The sequence below is a fragment of the Benincasa hispida genome, chromosome 12 (assembly GCF_027475165.1).
Source record: "Benincasa hispida cultivar pf3 chromosome 12, pf3_genome.v1.1, whole genome shotgun sequence".
NCBI lineage: Eukaryota > Viridiplantae > Streptophyta > Magnoliopsida > Cucurbitales > Cucurbitaceae > Benincasa > Benincasa hispida.
This window is the reverse complement of record NC_143489.1, coordinates 78,542,116-78,547,674: the sequence shown is the minus strand read 5'-3', so window position 1 is coordinate 78,547,674 and position 5,559 is coordinate 78,542,116.

The following is a 5,559-nucleotide window of genomic DNA, read 5'->3' as shown; positions in this document are numbered from 1 at the left end:
CTAGAGTGTGACTCCATTAACTGCGTTCGGAGTTTTGGTTGAGGAAGACAATAGTCATCTTAAATCTATCATCACCTTGAAGTTATCATCAATGTCTGAATGGAATTCAGTATGTTAATTATTCTTGGCAATTTCGCATGAATGATCCTTGTATTAATTTATTCAATATAGATTTAAAGTAATTATGCTAACAAAGAGTATATTGAATTTGTGCGATATGTTTGTGTGTTTGAATATTTGGTAATATTGCATTATTCAATGTGAAGCTATATTTTCTCAAAAAATAAAATTAATAATGATTTAATGTCACGTTTGGTAACCATTTGGTTTTTGGTTTTTTGTTTTTGAAAACTAAGCTTATAGACATTTTTTCACCTCTGTTATATACCTTTTACCAATGATTTAAAAAATTAAGTCAAATTTTGAGAAAAAAAGTTTTAATTTATTATTTTTTTTTAATTTGCTTAAGAATTCAACAATTGTATTTAAAAAAGATATAAATCATTGTAAAATATGGAGAGAAAATATGCTTAATTTTTTTTTTTAAATGATGGTTACCAAATCAGGCTTAAACTATTGAGAATATTTAACCCTTTGTTTACAAATAAAAATACCCTTGTTTTTAGAATCAATTTAGCTACAATGTAACTTTATTGATTAAGACTATTATCGATCAAAAAGTTTTAGTGTATTGAGTTCTTTCAAAGGCAAATTTGTTCATATGTGAAATTTCATTGTTGTTTAATTTAATATATCTTTTAATAGTTTGCGTCTATCATTTCAATAAATCTAATTTTGGGTTTTTTATGCATCTATTTTAGTTTTTAAATTTTAAAGTATTTGTCATGTGAATCCTACATGATTATATTACAAATATTTTTAGTGCATACAAAAACAAGAATTCCCCACCCGTACTAAAAAAACAAAAATAAGTTTTTTTTACATATAAACTTGGTCATCCATTTATTATTATTTTTTTAATTCATATTTAAACTAAAATAACAAAATATGGGGAAAAGATTCATACGATTCTACACGAACAAGTTGAAATAGAATATAAATCACCATGATCGTTACCTTTAATATTATTACAAATATTATAATAATAAATAGACGTCCATTGTTTAGTGTCCCAAAAATCATGTGTCACTCTTCATGTTGTTCATGTGTCTTATAATTATTCATGTTTAGTGTCCATATAAGTCCACATCCTAATTGCTACTTTGCCTATAAATAGTGGCAATTGGTGGATCTTAAAAGCACACATATATGGGTGAAAATTCCACTTCAAAATTCCACTAATTTTCATATTATTCAATTTTATAATTTTATGTTTTTAGTTATTTTATTTTATAATATATTTTATATATTTAATATTATTATATAAATATATTATCATATTATATTTTTTCTATATCCATGTTCCCATTGTACTCCTCAATTTCACAACACATTATCAGCACGAGCTCCTGTCGTTTTCTTCGCTAGAGGTAGGTCCTGAAGGTATGTCAATTTTTCCCTCTTCTTTATAATCAATAAATTTAATGTTATTTTGCATATTCAATATCTATTAAATTTCTAACGTAAGTACAATATTTTATGATAGTGCTGCCATGACAAATCTTACAAAATTAGAATTTGTCGCCCTTGATATTAACGACAATAATTATTTGTCATGAATACTTGATGCCGAAGTCCACCCGGATGTTATGAATCTTGGGAGATTATTAAAGAAGAAAATATGACATCTATTCAGGACAAAGCAAAAGCTATGATTTTCCTTCGTCATCATCTCCACGGGATTGAAAATTGAGTATCTTACAATAAAAAATCCTCATATCTTGTGAAAAAATTTGAAAGAGAGGTATGATCATCTAAAAATAGATATTCTTCCTAAAGCTCGTTATGAGTATATGCACTTGATGTCACACCCCCTCCTAGTTTACCCTCTTAAACCGTAAGAGGATGTGATGGTAGTAGTTATCGACTTACTTGCCAGCACTTACTGCCAACTTACCAATAAAACTTACTTAAAACCTTGTTATGCAAATACGACTTAGCGGCACAATAATCTATGACTTTAACCAGTAAAAGCAACTTAGTTACATCTCAGAAATAACAACAAAACATACGTCCATCAAAATAACACAAGAACAAATACATGGGTCCCAAAAACAAAATCCACTAGTCCCAGACTTCTTTCAAAACATGTGTACATTAATTACAAGCTTAACCTAAGCTTCCTCCTTCCTAGCCGAGTCTTGAGTGGCAAGCAGCAGTGGGTTCAACCTTAGGGAATCTGACCACTACCTAGGAAAAAGAAAACATTTGAAAACGATGAGTTGGTTGCCTACTGAGTGACTCATAGAAAAGCAGTTTGTCTCATGCCTTTCACACACATAATAAACATGTAAACATGCTAAAATTAGTCTCAAGCAACTTACGTAGTAACATACATTAACATAACACCATAATCGTACATATTATCAAACCTTAGTTGACAACAAGCGTTCGTAGCATAAACTCCCAACGTCCATTCATGGCCATGAGACCCATATTTCAGTCCCATTATAATGAATTATGACCAGAAGACCCATACTTCTGCCTCTCGTACTAAACTACCTACGTGCACGTGGAGTATACTAAGTACCATTAACACCTTAGGTACTTCCTCAGCTACCTTCTATACCTTCAGCATCCGACTTACTAGAAATCGTACTTGTAAAATTTGTACCTTACTTTCCCTTTTTAATTATATTTATTATTCAAGTTAAGAAAAGTGATGGGGTTAAATATTTAAGTTAGATTGGATTTATGCGTTTTGAGGTAAAGGATAAGTTTGAAGAAGGAAAATGTTTAAGTATGGAAACTTAGCTCGCGTATACTTATTAATCTAGCCTTACAGAGAGAATTTCTGGCTAAGTGTTGGTTGTGATGAGGGGTGACTGAGCATCGAGTGAGCATAAGGCAGGCATCGAGTAAATGCTATCAAGCATCAAGAATAAGCGATCGAGGAAGGGTCGAGCGTCAAGTGTAAGTGAGGAAGGGTCGAACGTCGAGTACGAGCGATCGAGGAAGGAATGTGCATCGAGCGAGCCATTTAGCATTAAGTTTTCCATTGAGTATCGAGTCCTTCCCATCGAGTATTTAATAGAGAGCCATTGAGTTTTTCCATCAAGTAATGACCCTTCTCCATCGAGTTTTTCCAGCGAGGATCGATTTTTCTCAAAACGCTCAGTTTTAAACTTCTTTTTTAGTCATCTAGATAGATAGCTTAATCTCGACCTTTAATCTCCACTAGTGAGTGAGGTGACTTAAGGAGATTTCATGCAAAAGGGCTGGACAGTAGTATAAAAAGGGAAGATAACTCCAAGAGCTCGTTTTGGATGATTTCCTCGAGAAAAACAGACAAACTTGGTACCGTTGGAAAGCTTTATGAGTCTAGTTTATGGATTCAAGCCTTTGCAAGGGAGTTCTTGCTGAAAAGATGGCTGAAGAAGAAAGGAAGAGTCAAAGGTTCGTTTTCGGGCATTTCCAGGCACTCGACGAAGAATCATAGATCTAGATCGAACCACTTGGATTTTCAAGTTGAAATTTTAAGGTATTATTGTTATCACCATTTCATGTAAGTTTGTAGAAGGAAATTTTGTAAGAAAAGGGTTAAGGGTTCGAGTTACATATTTTGGAAATTAAACCTAGAATCTTTGCTCAAGCAGGGAGTTGTGGTTTAGGGCTTTCAGGAGAGATTTGAAGGCCTAGGTTAAATCACAAGGAGTTTCACGCTGAAACTTGAAGGTAACATTTTAACAAAATTCTGAACATGTTTGAAAAACGATCTTTCGTAAAATGAGTTCTAGTTTTCAATTTACTGACGTTAGAAGTTGAATTTGGAAATTTTGGACGAACATGCAACCTCTTGCTAAGTATGAGCTTGGTTAAAAGAGTCGTCTCAAAAGGGAGACCAAAGTGACAACTAAACTCTTATTCTTTTATGTACAGGAGCTACGTCCATTGGAGAGGCCTACCAAGCTTAGGGAAAAAAATCAAGCCAAAGATCCGTGAGTGACTAAATTTTTTCAAAAGATACATATAAAAGGAACATGCGTTCCAAATGACTTTCATGATAGCGTTCATGGGATTTCCAGGCAACTAAAGTTTATACTTATGTTTTAAAGGGTTCATGGCATTTCTTAAGAATGATGTTTTAAGTTATTTAAATGAGTTTTACTAATCCTAGCGCATGTTAAGATTGAATGAAAGAGTATTGCAACCTATATGTTTATAATTGTGAAGCATGCATATTGAATCGTAATAATTCTCTTATGGCGAAAACTAATTAAGTGCTATGCCTAAAGCTTATGATCTAAATTTTTTATGAATGTTACGTTTCTAATAAATCGGATACCGAAGGTATAGAAGGTATCGGAGGAAGTATCTAAGGTGTTAACAGTACTTAGTTTACTCCACGTGCACGTAGGTGGTTTTTTGTGAGAGGCCGAAGTATGGGTCTCCTGGCTACAGTCTTTATAATGGGACCAAAGAATGGGTCTCATGGCCATGAATGGACATTGGAAGCTTGAGCTACGAATGCTCATTCTCAACTAAGGTTTGACAGTATGATTAATTACCACGTTATGATTAATGTATGATACCATGTAAATTGCTTGAGATTATTTCCAACATGTTTATTTATTTACATTAATGCATATGAAAGGTTTGAGAAGAACTATATTTATATGAGTCACTCACTGGGCAACCAGCTCACTGTTTTCAAATATTTTCCTTTTTCGCAGGTAGCGGTCAGTTTCCTCTCGCTTGAACCTACAACAGTTTGTTATTCATAGCTCGATTATCGAAGGAAGAAGCTTAGGGTTAAGCTTATTTGATGTACACATATTTTGAGAGGAGTCTGGGACTTGGGAAACTTGTTTTTGGGACCCATGTTCATTCTTATGCTTTTGTTGGACATATGTTTGTTGTTTTCAATATTTAATTAAGTTTTATGCTGGTTAAAGTCATAGTTGATTTACTGCTAAGTCGTTTTTGCATATTGAGGTCTAAACAGGTTTTACTTAAGTTAAGCAGTAAGTGCTGGCAAGTAGGTTAGTAACTACTGCCATCATGTCCTTTTTCGGTTTTAGAGGGTAAGCCAGGAGGGGGTGTGACACTACCATTCATAGAAAACATGTGTAAATAAAGCTTTAGGCATAACACTTACCAACACTACAAGAAAACACCCATTTTCCGATGTTTGAAATCGTCGGAAAATGGTAAAAAATGCGTCAGGAGATCTACTCCTGACGAAAAACTAGTTGTCGGGAGTTTGATTGGGATATACCTGTTGGAGAGCATCTCTCGACATGGAAACATATACCGTCGAGAGTTATTTGAACTCCCGACGCTTCATATATGGCGTCGGGAGTTACTAGAAGTCTCGACGCTTCATATACTGTGTCGGGAGTTATTGGAACTTCCGATGCTTTTATAGGCATCGTCGGAAGGTAGTCATTTCTAAAAAAAAATTAAAAAATAAAAAAGAAAAGAAAGAAAGCCCAAATC